Consider the following 15,253-nt stretch of genomic DNA (forward strand, 5'->3'; position numbering starts at 1 on the left):
TCCATCGCCGGTCCCGAATAGCTTCGGTTTTACCGCGTGCCGTTTCATTTTCACACCGCACGACTAAATCGTTCCTGAAAATCAACCCGAACTCGTTGCTCGCTCATGTTGCATGGAGTTTTATGCTTAAACGTAACTCTGCTTCACAAAACTCTATGCGTGCGCTCCCTCGACTTCATTTAATCCCTAAGTCCCTAAGGGAGCCGGTAGGCACTACCCCCCCTCCCTCCCTCCATCCCCTTGCTATTTGGGGTTTATGCAAAAAAAATCAAGGAGGTAGTGGTGAATACGTGTATATGCAACGGAACAAACAAGTAAGTATCAATTCCGCATACAAAACGTTTTCACAACTAGAAAAAAACCCAAACAAAACTCAGCAACAACAACAACAAAAACTGGCATCCACCCAAAAACCACTTAATACCCACAAAGACAGAAAACGGCAATACTCGGTGCTTCTTCACAGTGGCGTTTTCGTTTTCGTTCTTCGCAATTTTGACTCTTTTTCGGCCGCGCATCCATGCCAAGGCGAAACTAGTATCGATTGGTGATTTCATGTCCGTAAAAACTCTGCCCAACATTCTCAGTTCACTTTCATTCCTAAACCTCCCTAGCTCGATCGATTCAAACTGTACCAAATCGCCATTAAACGTCGTTTGCGTTGATGGCCGGAGGGATCGAACAGCAAATTGATAGAAGAAAGGACGTAAGAAAGTGAACGGGTGGCATTCGGAAGAGAATGAAGATTGGCCATTCAAGTTCTAGCGGAAAGGGAATCAGGAAACTAGCGAACATACGCTAAAGAGTGACTGAGAGGAAGTGTACCAATTGGTATCATGGTGGAAATAGGGCCAGATGAGATCCTGAAAGAAGAAAACTCCACTTTCAGGCTTTACTTTGAGACATCCAACCCACGGAGAGAAAGAAATGACTAGAAGGCGAAAGAACATTGAGAAAGAGAGAGAGAGAGCAACCGAGCGAGCGTAATTGGATATGTGAATCCTAAAATTGGGCTGGACAGGCGGAAAGTGGGGCAGGCCAATACCACTAATGGAGCGAAGATTTTCGGACGGTTGCCTAAATTGTGTACCAATTTGTTTGAGACGTAATGCAGAAGGAAGGAGTTGTAGCACAGTAACAGCCTCGGGCAGATGGGCTACAATCGTGAGTAATTAGCACAATCAGAACCCTTGTACATATTTTGGCTGAGTGCATCTGTTATAGAAAATGGTGGAGTAGCTTTCGGGGCTCTAAATAAACGTTAGCTTAGTGCGGACATAGAATACTGGATGCGCACAATGGTGTATTCTTGATAGATTCTTCAGGAAGAACAAAATGCCCTTGGAATCTTCGTTTAAAAGCCAACCATACACGCAGTGGCGGGTATACAAGTCTGGCGGCCCCAAGTGGCCGCTTAGCCAGCTATTGCATACCGATACATCGCAAGAATATTTAAAGTTTATTCGGCAAATGTCAATAAGGGAAACTGCTCCAAAGTGTTAGAGTATAGAGTTATTCTAACTGTTCAGACTAGCATATTGTACGCTCAAACATTTCCAGTGCACACCATAAACGCGTCACTTAATCTCTACTGCTGCATTCGTGGATTAGGATTAATGCTGTACTTCCTGCCTTTTCGGTGCATTGTGCGCCAACGTAAGATATGTACATTTATACCTGACCGTGTTTTTGTTTACAGCACATGTCTCAACCATATTCCGTGCGTAATGCAATTGTTGTGGAATGGCTAAATGTTTATCTAAGACGTCCGTTCAAGATCGCTTCAGCACGTCCTGAAAGACCATTGTTGATGCTGTTGTTGTAAGCGGCGGCTTCTTGCTCATTGCCTATATCACACCCGGCAGTGCATAGACGGTAGTACAGCAACGGACGGTGTCAAGACTGTAATACGCGCATCATCCGATTGTCCTTTGTTTTGGCTGAGCGTCCTTAATAGCCTGGCTAAGCAGCCGACCCGAGATGCATATGCAGGGTGTAGGGATTTATGCAGTTACCCTGATCGGTTGCTTTGCAGTGGGGTTTTAGCATTATTTGATGTGTTGTGGAAACTGACAGAACAGACATTTAACACGCCTGGCTCATCCTTTTTGTATTCGCGACCATGTGTGTGTGTTGCGAAACAAGAAAGAAAAGCACGGATCAATGACGGTCCCGAACAAATGAACAAAATGAGACTTGGCCACCGATAATCTCGTGTAGGTGATATGTTTATTTTATTTCACGGAACCATATCGCTTACCGAAGAGGCCCAGAGGCCGCCGCCGCCATACTCAAAAGCAAACAAAGCATCGATACAAGCATCAGATCCCTTCAGATGTTTTTGCGCCTCTAGGCACCTTCTTAGGCGGGAGCCAATTTCTTCGGCATTATCTTCCGTTTCCCCAATGGGCCGGCTGAATGCTTTCTGCGCCCAAGTACGAACCTTTAAAGGCTTCAATAATGTATCTCCCTCTCTCTCTCTCTCTTTGACACACACATACATTCTGCTTCTCACTCCTCGCTCTTTGCATCATTCATCGCAGGATTGCATTGTTTTCCCGTGGCGTACGATTCCAGTTCCAATTTCCCGGGCAATACGTTCATGCCATTCTTCCCACCATCCCACATTACACGACGGGGCAAAAGATTAAATCGCATGAGTGTGTGTGTTTGTGCATGGTTTTATGTAGGTTTTTTTCCCCCATTAAGCTTAGCCTCCCATCGCACACTTGATGTGTACCGGAGCAAAGTGGCTGGCTAATGTAGACGATCATCCTCCTACACATCTTATCCACCGGAGGTCCTCAGAGACCTTTGCGAAAGGGAAGGGAAAAGAGTGTGAAATAATGGAAAAGAAGACGATTCATAAAGCCCAACACAGTTAGCAATATTTGAGTGTGTGTTGTGTTATCGCTAAATCCTAATCAACTCGTATTTGTAGCGAGTTAACGATTTTAAGTCACGGAACCTCCTGCTTGTATCCAACATACACATCCTACAAGAACAATAGGGCACAAAGTATGTTACTAGGATGAAAAATTGTTGCAAAACAAATATTTAACCAAAAATGATTTGTTTTTCTGTATTAGTAAACAAAACGTAACTGATCTCGTTTTTATTAAATATTTGAATTTAAATTCATAAAATTCATAAACTGAAAACAAATCATAGATTTATTGTTCAACGGGAACAACAAAGATTTATTGTTCATTAAATATTCTAAACAAACCCGCTGTTAAACTTTCGGTATCCCTAAAACGTCACATTTTCCTTCTCAAATAACACATTAGCTAAATCCGGGAAGCAATTAGGGAAACTGTTTAACTCACCCAAAAAGATATTGCGAGCTTTTTGGAAAAAGTAACATTTATTGTCGGTTCATATATTTTCTCATCCGAATTAAATCGAGAAAACCACTGAGATAGAAGAAATGCAAATCGACAACGGGAGCGAACACAAAAACGGAAAGTTATTTGGTTACAGCCTGCTAGCTGTCAAATATTTTATGGGATAAGAAAGATTTAACCTCTTCTTAAAATGCCACCATCCCGGTACAGATAGACAAAATTTTTAAACTCTACTAAAATATGCATCATACGAAAGGGATAGAATAAATTGTTTTCCTTTCGTTTAACAGCACTGTGATCCTGTTCGCCTTTATCCGTATACCACGTTGCATGTTAGTCAATATTTAATTCAAATGATGCTACAAAAATTACTCTCAGTTTTATCTTTGAATGGTTGAAGGATGTTCAATCTAAAAGTGATTCCATTAAAAAAATGAATAATTATATCCATCACTTTATCATTTATCAAACACGTGCTTAACAATCCAAAATGAGTCGAGAACAAAAAAAAAATATTTTTTACATACACAACACTGGCTTTGATTTGAACACTGGCGATCAAAATGGCGATGGTCTCAGTATGGAACGCACCAGATAAATACCTGCGGCATAAAACTTCACCAATAATCTGTGAAGGGGGTCTAAAAATGGCGCGTTTAAATTAACTTACCGGTGCGGTTAGATGGTGAGAGATCGCGTCCTTAATGCTCCACACGGGTTTTGCCCGATAATGGTCGGTATGTAATAGCATAAATACACACACACACACCCATATATACACTAAGAAATAGAAACCTTCACACGTAACGGAACCCATCAAACTCTAGCATTTCGCATTTTATGGCGTGAAAAATAAAAGCCGATGGTACCGTTTACTACCACCCACACCCTACATTTTCATGGGGAAGTGATGTGTGTGTGTGCAGGGGATAAAGATGGTGATTTGGTGCTTCGGATCGTACCAGGAAACACGGTATCATTACCATTTATATGAGCTTTCGTGCTCGCTTCTTATGAATTTTAAATACACGCCACGGGAGCAAAACTCTTCCGTTTTTCCTTTTTGCTAGGAAGAGGTCACGTAACGTAAACGGTTACAGAACGACTGCAATGAAAAATGAAATGAAAGGAGAAGGGAGTAATGGGGGTTTTAGTGGGCAGAGAAAGAGGCTGCGGAAGTTAAGGGTAAATGTTAAAATTACATGATGGAGAAAATACAACCGTTGAAGATGTTTGGCTCATTATGGTGCTGCTAATAAAAACTACTTAATTTGTTACCTTTCTTTTCTTTGCCGGCTTCTTGATTACGTACATGGCGTGGGTGGGAGTGGATGGTTGGTTTATTAGTGAAAGCAAAACGGGAAAATGGAGGAAAAGAGGGATCTCCCGGGGTAATGCTAATAAACTTTTATCTAATTTGACGACGACGACGACGACTACAACGATGACGGAGAAGGAGATGATTCGCGAGGATAGGGAAAACAGAGTAGTTAACTGGTTAACTGGTGGGTACTGGTGCAAAAGGTGATATGAAAGGTGGATATATGGGCATAGCATAGCATTTATATTCCAATCCACCATCACCCGCACTTGGGGAAGCATTTACATACACGGATTCGAAAGTTACACACTCTTTGCGTTCTTTCCTAAGCCTGTACAGTCCCCTTCTTTACCACCATATGCTTTTCTTCATCACACATTTGCTCACCCCTCCTCAGTGGAGGGCGTTTTCTTTTTTTTTGAAAATGATAAATCTTTTGTTGATACATGATGAAGAGAAAATTCGGTGCATTGCTAACTTTTCTTTTGCAAGACACACCGTAATGAGCTGGGAAGACGTATGATATTATTTTTTATAATTCTTTTTCTTAATTTGTAACTTGACAAACATCATAACGAAGGAAAGTTTGCTAACATAGTGAAGTCTGCTACAAAGTATAGAATTGTGTTGATGTTAAATGTATTTATCAAGAAGTAAATGGTTAACAAAAAGTATGAGCTTAGAAAGAACAGTGGAAAAGGCAATTACAAATACAAATTATTTTATTATTTTAAAAATAAGAATACTTTTTATTTAACACGCTGACACTTGAAAAGAATAGATAAAAAGAACACATATACAACGTTTCTGATAGAGGAAACAAACATGCTCTAAGGCCCGGGTATATGAAAATTTTTACATTTGTTCCCAAATCGCATGGATGAAATGTCAAATTCATGACATTTGTTCGAAATTTTTCCTATGAAATCATTGGAAGCGATATATTCAAAATAAATTTGTAGAAAAGGAGAATGCATTATGCCCTTTCAATAGAATTTGGACGCTCGAAGAATAATCTTCAACGTACAATTACTGAGGTGTAGTGATGGGAAAAACGGCTCTACAGCCGGAGCTCCAAAAAAAATTTGGAACCGGAACTGCCCCTGAAATTGGAACCGATTTCGAACCAACGGTTCCGAAACCGATTCCGGAACCGACTCTGGGACCGAACCAACGGCTTCGAAGCCGGATTCGAATCAACAGCTTCGTAGGCTCAGCTAACCAAAACAACATGCTTGCTCACTTTGCCTAACTAAAAATCTAACCTGCAAAGCGAGAAAGCAATTCGGCTCCGAAGCCGTTTCCGGTGCCGTTTGGTCGAAGCCGACTCCATAGTCCGTGGGTGCACTTCGAAGCGCCCATCACTACTGAGGTGAGCCAACACACAAAGGCTCACGGTAACAAACGGCAAGGCGTGAACATTTTGGTTGCAAAAGAAACAAATCGAATGTTACCACCACCATGTTTTGAATATATGCCTTCCAATGATTTCATAGGAAAAATTTCGAACAAATGTCAGCTGCGGATTTGACATACAAGTGTGTCGTATTGCACGTTCCATTTATGATATTCATAGACCATCTCAATATGTTGCCATTGAACAAATGTTGCCCCAACATTTTTATAGATCCGGGCCTAAGCAGCACACACGAAGGATTTAAAAAGCATACAACCCCTGCCACCAAAGAAGTCCCTAAAGGTGGAAGACACTGATTCGGAAAACACCGTACACAAGTTACAAAAACAGGCTCGAATTACTTGGTACGTGGAAGCGCATATAGTTGCCAGCAACGTCGTCGCAGTCAGCTTCGTACCGCTCATTAGCGAAGACCACGCACGCGAACACGCCAGGTCGACCCCTGCCGATGGCAATACGCGCTAACTCTTTCCCATGTATCGGATCAATTTCACAAATGACTGTCCCTTAATTAAACCCGACCATTGGCAAATCGCTTCCGTTCCGTCAAGCAGGGATTAAGGAAAAGGATTGGGATTGGTGATACGTTGGGAAAATAGTACCAAAGAAAGGAAAGCAGGAAAAATACATACACGTACACGCTTTACCTATGGAGGCAACGTCGGTTTAAACGTACAGACAGGTATAGCTTCGGCGACACAAGTTTGTTTGGCAACACTGGTGTACCGCAGTACGGTAGAATTTAGCTGACGAAAAAAAAAATCTTGCAAGGCACTTTCGGACGGCACGAGCTGCTCAAACAACCATCACAATAAGACATCCGAGACGTTCAAGAGTCACCGCTAAACTAATGAGTCAAAAGTTTGCTTACACGGCATTAATAACAGAATATTGGGACCTTTTTGATGAAAAGCTCGTACTTGCATCATACATCTTTTCCACACTAGTAGCCAGTAATAAAGCTGGCTGACCACACTAGTCTGATAAATGCTCTCGTATCATGTTATGTACCTTGGTTTCAAGAACACTTTTTAATCAAATTCGTTACTTTCAATTCATTTCATTTAGTATTATGGATTAATTTACGTACAAAGTAATGTCACCTGCATTTTTATTTGATTTAGTAAAGAACATTGTCGTCTAAAACTAACCAACAAATAATGTGTTGAGTAAATCATAAAAGTAGTCGGTAGTTGACGTCTCCCTCATGCCAAACAAATCAAATTAGACCAATACGGCGAAACAGTCTGCTTTGAATAATCGGAACAATTTCGAACTAACAGTCACCCGTAACCTGAGACGGTCTGCCATTTCATTGTCGATAACTCTCATACGTACCCTTCGCTCATCGCTATCCAATTTCTTAATGTCCGTGGATCGCAGGTTCGATTACATCTTTTTTAATCTACGCGCTTGGCTCGATTGCCATCGCTCAAGAAGGTTCTTGAGGTTTCTATCGGTCGACTGGCTCCGATCTATTTAGTAGCTCCGCAAGATCTAAGGGCCCGGTCCATAACAGTACAAAGAATGCACCGCGGTGACAGCGAACAACTCAGTTTGCTTGATGTATCTAGCTGAATTGACTACAATTTCATGGACCACCCCTGGCGCACTTCCATGTGTGTGTGTGTGTGTTGTTACCTCTTCAAGGATCATTCAACAAATTGTGCAAAAGGATAAAAGGGAACTCGTTTCGCATCGCAGCGAACCATTCTCTTTTACCTTCTTGCGTGCCGCCCGTTTCTTTCCCTGGGTAAATGGTAAATGTTTGTATAACTTTTCGTCAGCAGGTCGTAAGTAATTACCGGTCCCGTACTGTTCCCGTGCCATTGTTGAACGATTAGCTTCCCTATCGTTTTTGGGTGGAAAAGAAACAAAAAAAAATCACACACACACACACTTTGGGATGAACCGCTGGATGGATAGATGCGCACGCGGTGGGAAAAGCAAGTGGGAAAAACCATTCAGTACGCTTCGGTGAAAAGCTGAGCCTAAAGAAAGAAAAAAAAACCCCGTACCTTTAGTATCCTGCTGGGCGTGCGTGAACCGCGAGATAGCGGCATGCGAAAACAGAAGCAAAAATACAAAAACCTGGACTGCAACAAAAATGCAACTCCCGGCCCGGTTGTGTGCAATCGTGTTGTGCGGCTTGTGTTTATTGTTATCAGTTTTATTTTCTGCGCTGCCCTTCTTTTATTTCGGCTCTATCTTTTCTTTACGTTTTGTTTCTCGTAAACAAACGAAGATACCGAGTGGGTCAGGTACGGCGCTGCCATTTTTTCGGTTGTTTCGGTTGTCGCCTACAGCAGCGCGTATATGCGGCATCGGTGGGGAAGAACAACAAAACAAACAAAATATCCACGCTTACAAGATACATGACACTACGAAAATAATTAACCGAGTCGCCATCTTTAAGCGAGGCTGTATTAATGCAAGATGTCATACTGACACTTTTCACACAGATTTCAGTAATTTCAATCAATTATTTTGCCATTCTAATAGTTGCAATGATTAACAAGGTATCCTCTTTTTATGAATTCTTTATCTATAATGGTATAAGGATTATTTATATTCTTCATGCATCAAAGTGACAGCACATACAACTGTCAATGCATTTTTTTTATGTTGAATATTTTCTTTAGTAACTTTATTTTCCCCTTTGAACCAGAGCAAAATAAAATTCATCCACAATAAATATTTGTATTCTTTCAAGCCGTTGCTTATGAATAAAAAAACATTTACATTCTTGGCCGCTTCTCTCGGATCTCATTCGAATCGCTTCTCTTCATTCTTCTCTCGAATGATATTTTTAATACCTCACCTCGTTCGATTCTAAATCCTTCAAGATATGCTTATAAAGAACACTAATCTCCATTTTCAATAAGCGCTTTATAATCGTCTAGCCAAGTATGGATTTCTGTACCAACTTTCTGCCATAATCATCGTCTAACGGGATGCATTAGCTGGCGCCAGCCCAAACGGGGTCAGAACCATATCGCAACAACACCTCAAATGCCGCTGGCCGTTGGTCAAGTGGACGAAAATCTAATTATCCGGTTTGAATGCTATACCTGAGCGGTTCCCTATATCTCTTTCATTCACACACACGGCTAAAGCATCGAGAGTGAAACAGTAAATAACTGAAAAAGCTGACGGAAAAGGAGTGAAAATCGCCATTCTCTCACGCTGGCCAATTGCCACCCGGTAATCCTATTATGCACCTTCGTCCCCAGATTCGGTCTGGGTTGCATGGTGAAATTTGCTGCAGCTACAATATTGCTCCCTTGCCCTAATCCCGCACCGTTAATTGGACAAGAAGCACACCGAAAACCCAATCGAGGTATCTTGGATTAGCGTATCACGATCTGATCTAGAAATGTTGCCAAACGGCTGTATAATTGTGCACATGCTGTAATCCTTTCGGGATGGGAATGGATCAACAAGCCATGAGCCATGAGCAAGCCATTTGCAAATAACACGTTCCACGTGCATGAAACATAACATTTTTGTTGTGCTTGGGCGAAATTTTTTTGCTTTGCATAAAATACACGACATTTTGCATCGCATCTTAATGTTATAAATTCAAGGCTGGCACAAAGTGTCCTATCAATTACTTCTAGTCAAAATCAAACTTCCAATATTTTTGATTAAAACTGGTTTACTTACCCGAGAAAATTGTTAGTACGCAGGACGCTTTAGTTTCATAAAGCATTTACACCGGGAGCCAAAACTGCTTCTTCGCGACCCCTTTGCCTCACACACTTTTCTTTTTATTTTATTTTCTTTTCTTTTTTCACATACGCACTTCATTTTTTCATGCACAAAGACACACAAACACACTTCAATCACACACTTTTCTTTTTATTTTATTTTCTTTTCTTTATTTTTATTCTATTTTCTTTTTTTCACATACGCACTTCATTTTTTTCATGCATAAAGACATGCAATGACCACATTTTTTTATGATTTCACGCAATAATCTCATTAGAAAACGCACACAACTTTTTTTCACCAAAAATTATTAATTCAATTCAACAAATTCATTAAAATTATCATGAATTTATAATTCATGATTACGGCTTTTGCCGTATTGTCAGTCACAGAGGGCTGAAGTAATTACAATTTTCACAAGGCATTTCCTCCTTGTATTTTACCTTATCCCGGGCATATTCGGTTTTTCACCAAAAACTATTGCATTTTTTTTCGAGCACAAAGGCACACACACACTTCAATGCACACTCGCCTACAACGACCGAACACGCATAGTACACGCACTGATTGTACATTTTCTTAGTCTCACTCGTCCACTTTGGCGTTAGCGTTAAGCAAACTGCGCTCACCAGAATCATCACTAGAACTTTCAAAAATGTACATGTAAATGTAAATGCGCTGGATATGAAGTATCACGCATACGTTGACACAACCCAAGCCAACGCTTTGTACAATTTGTACATGTTCAAATCCACGTTTTTCACTATTTTACAACGCATCCATGCACAAATTCTTGTATTAATCACTACTTTAATACTTAAATGCAACTTAAATAGCATCGTCTAAGAAAATACAGCACTTTTTGGCATCAACAAACGAATTTTGCAAAATGTGCTGTGTAGAAAGCAATAGCGTCGCTTTCCGCTCATTACCGAAACCTTTCTTCGTTACTTAAACCGACGCTGTCCGATCGCGACTGATCACAATCTCTCCTTTGCTCATTGTCACTATCGCTTCTGCTTCGTTATCATTACACACCTACAACTACAATTGGCGAAGCGGCCGCCCGATCTTACCTTTCGCACACACTTCGCTCCTGTTTGAGAGACGAATGAAAAAATCTTCGTAACCGTACAGATCGCCACTGATCACTATTTCTCTTTTGCTCATTATCATTATCTCTTCTGCTTCGTTATCACGACACACCTGCACAACTATAATTGGCGAAGCGGCTGGCTTACAAATTCTCTCATTTTTTTCGCACACTATTCGCTCCTGCAAGGGGACGAATGAAAAAATCTTCTTTAAAAACAATTCTACTACAACTCTTCGCTTCTCTTCGTCCGTTCTTACATTTAACCAGTCTTTTTACTAACATAAAACACTATTGTTGTGATTAGCAGGAAAACGCTTTAAAGGGGCATGGGTTCGATCTTGTGGCAATGAATTACTTAGAAAAGGAGCGCCTGTCCCATACCTGCGTGTTGCGGAATGTACCGTTGCTAGGACAAAGGCTTTCGTCTGCCAACATTCATTCCCATTTCCGTTCTTCGAGGAACCCCTGACCGGCGGGTCGGTTGGCGGCGCCATACTTCGCCTACAGTTAGATCCATCATCGCTTTTCCTTCTTCTTCTTGGCTTAACGACCTTGAGGTCATGCCAACTATTTCTGTCTTACTAGACTTAATTTTACCACAAAGCCGGATAGTCAGTACTTGCTACGGTACAACTTTAGCCAGGCACTTAATGTGTATTCTTCGAGAGTTCACGTTTCATCCAGGAATCTATAACTCAGCTCTAGATGGTCTAAACGTTATTTCAGAAAATCACTTAAGTATCATATTACTATACTTTCCTATTATCTAAATTTACCTGTTTGACATATCGTGACTAATTGTAATGTCTTCAGTCAAACATGTAGTTATGCTTGCACAAATGGAACTCAATTTTGCTAGCTACTCTGTACGATGCATTCGTACGCTCAAAAGCTATACCCATAATCCCCATCACTACCGAAATGAAAATGTTTCTTCTAATTGATCCTGAGCCTGCCAGAAACCATTACGACTTCAAAGCTTCACCTCAACGCTTCCCATCCCATGTGATGACATCCTTCGACCATAAACCTACACACAAATACGCACATACACGTTCACCATCCATCAGACCGTCACTGTAATTGAAACGAATGGGCAACGGTATGTGTCGAAGTTTTTTTATGCCTTTTCTGCCACCTCACCTGGTCGCTTTTGATGCACGGTTCGCCAAATTTTTGTTCTCACATAATCCATTATTCATACAAGTCTTCTTGGAAAACGGGAAGGTAACGTCCACGAAGCGTATCGGAATCTATTCGCCATCGGAAGCCTGGATTTTGTAGCATTTTTTGTGGTTGGTTTGTTTTATTTCGTTCATTTTTATGCAGTGTCTCATTCTTTTACTTGCTTTTGCTGTCATTCTGCTTAGTGTTGATGCAACCGAATGGTATAGTAGTTCGTCAACGCTAACAAGATTTCTATCATCATCAGGTGGCTAGTTCATCATGCCTACAACGGTTACCTCAAGCTTTGATTTTTCACTACGTTCGGTTGTGTTGAGCATTGTGTATAACCCTTTAGTGATAACATAACAATCTCCAAGATACAAAATGTCGTGCAAGAGACGATACATATGATTAGCTAGTAAGAACTCGCTAGTACTATTTCCTAATACTGTGAAGAATGTACTAATAAAGCTACAACTCGAAGAAATGCAATTACAAATCATCTCATTGCATACGGTTTCCCAGTCACGGCACCAATTAAATTTCTAATCCTACACCACACAATACCACACCGAAGGGTTAATAGTAAATCCTAATGCAATGCATTTTTTTTACAGCTTCTAACAATTTTTTATCACCATATACACCACTTCTAGCACCCCCTTTCTCCATTACAATTTTTTACTCCTTTTTTTCTATCACACGCATCGTTTCGGATAGGGTCAAAAAATAAAAAAAAAACACACACAAAACAGGATGAGATGCTGCTGTTCCATTATGACATGAGTGATGGGCCGTACCGTTCGTTCTATCGTCCATCAGGCTGTTGCAAAATCATCTGATGGAACAAAAAAAAAGCACATACACGCACGTCCAACGCCCTGACTGACGCACCAAACCGGCAAGAGGAAGCAAAAAATAAGTGAAAAAGACTATGATTAATCTCTACCAATTATGGGAAGAGAGCGAGAGTGGCTAAAAAGTAAATTTCGGTGACATGGATAGAAAAAAAAAATTGGAAGAGGCACAGCTTACATATTCTTGCTCGCATCCTCTTCCCTCTGATTCGCATGTCAGTATGGTTTGGGGAAAAATGTGACAAAATGTTTAATTTTATAAATGGCTCCTTGTTTAGGTAGTATTTTGTTTCTTTTTTTTCGTTCCCATTTCATGGTTCTATTTTGTAATATTTTCCACAAAAAACGGCATACCATCAGGTTGGAATATATTATTTAAACGGGAAAACCATCGCCATTATGGTCGAAATCGGAACGTAGCAATGTTTCATAGGATTAAGCCGAAAGGAAAAAAATGTTCTAACTTTTGCTATTCTGGTTGTAATGCATTACTGTGGAATGTATTCTGCGTATATTTTTCAGAAAAAATATACTTTACGCGAGTAATGTTTTTGCTTGCAAAACGGCATCAGGAAACGTATTGAAATGTAACACCTAGTATTAATGGTTGCTTGATTGTAGATATTTCTTCTACAGGTAAGATTCCAAATAAACATGTTGACACACTTCGAACATTATTTACAATACAAATTTGAAGCTTCCTTTTGGTATACGTAACACACTAAAATGTCAAAACACGCCTTTGCAATTAAGCTTTTTTTCCTTTGTGTGTCTGCTATGTCAGTGATAACACGAAATTAGTATCCTCTTTCAAGCAGTTCAAAATGGAATCATAATTAAACGAGGCGGACATTCCCATTCATAACACGACTGTGCCAGTTCTGGAGCTTTTTTGTGTGCCGCCAAACTCATGCAAACCCATACATTCATTTTCACATAATTCATCTTGTCCGCGGTCATCACGATATCGAACGCCTCTGGTTCTTTCTTCGTCGATGTCGTACGCAATATGGTTCTAAAAAAAACCCAAAATCGAAACCCCGTTGCGAGATATGGTGTTAAATTGGCAAAGTTACTCTGAAAAAAATCACGCATTCATGTTGACGTCCGACTAACCCTTAACATTGCCGGTACGGTGCAGGTCTATTTCTTCAGCGTGTTCAGTTTCGCGATGTTAATTAAACCCGATCTCTTTATCTATCTCTCTATCTCTCTCTCTTTTACATACACACACACACACTCGCAAATACACAGACATACGCACACATTCTGTGCTTCCTTCGTTGAAACGAGAAAGTTGCCTGTACCGTCGTGTCGTCTGATAACGCTCGAAGGCTTTACAAATACACGAGTTAGTTAATTAATGCTGCACCTGACTAGAATCGGGGTGGCTCCGTTTATCAGGGTAGGTCCGTATAACAATGGTTTTTAGCTTTGAAAACGAAAAAAAGCACAGATTCACCCATAAAAAATGTCAAAATTGTAATTATGGATTCTTGAAATAAAACATACGCAAGCTTGTGCAGCATGTAAACAACATCGCTAGCTTATGTTTCTTCCTCATATTCCATTATTTTGGTACAAAAGATACAATCTAAGACAGTAAGCCAAGTATGCAGAAGAACTGTGTAAAGTGTTCGGCATATTTGAGTAACTGTATTCTACATGATTTGCCGCGCATAATGCAAACTTCAAGTTGTGTAACGTTTACTGAATTTAAAACGCATATTGCATCGCTTAAGGTGCACTCAAACCGAAGATGGATCTTAATCTCGGAGGACAAATTTAAAATTTCGATAAATTTATGAATAATTCTACAATTATAGGTCTCTACTAGGATTCAAAAAGTTCGAAAAAAAAGTTGTTGGAATCTGAATTGATGGAATATTAAGTTAAGGAAAAGGACGTTGAAAGTATTATATTTACGTATAATATAATATGTTTATAATAACTCAACTTGTTATTATAAATAATGTTTTCCATTAGGTACAACAACTACAAATGATACAGAGCTAAAAAAAAAGAATGAAAAGCTTTGTCATTCGCTTCATTTTTATGATGAATACAACCCTAGACAAACACTGGGCGTCTCCACTGAAGATCATTTCCGTTACATTCTCACAAAAAAATATTTTTTAATTGTAATTTTTAAAACAATGAAAACAACTTACCTGATATTTCTTTGAAAAAAAAACACATCATTCTTTAAACACTAATCAGCGATATTAGTGTTATCAAATTCGCATAAAGATTACTTCCGACTACGACCGTGATTGGTGAAAATCACAAACTTTCCACGTATGCTATTACCCTATGATCTCGCGAAAACGAAACACA

General features: G+C 40.0%; 1 protein-coding gene across 1 annotated transcript in view; it reads right to left on the minus strand.

Annotated features, from left to right (window-relative positions):
- Positions 1 to 15,253, minus strand: part of LOC125762056 (homeobox protein slou) — a 104,609-nt gene that overhangs the window by 88,966 nt on the left and 390 nt on the right. The window contains exon 2 of the mRNA XM_049423783.1: positions 11,274 to 15,253. The gene's annotated coding sequence lies outside the window, so the exon portion shown is untranslated. The remainder of the gene's footprint in view (positions 1 to 11,273) is intronic.

The sequence above is a fragment of the Anopheles funestus genome, chromosome X (assembly GCF_943734845.2).
Source record: "Anopheles funestus chromosome X, idAnoFuneDA-416_04, whole genome shotgun sequence".
Classification (NCBI taxonomy): domain Eukaryota; kingdom Metazoa; phylum Arthropoda; class Insecta; order Diptera; family Culicidae; genus Anopheles; species Anopheles funestus.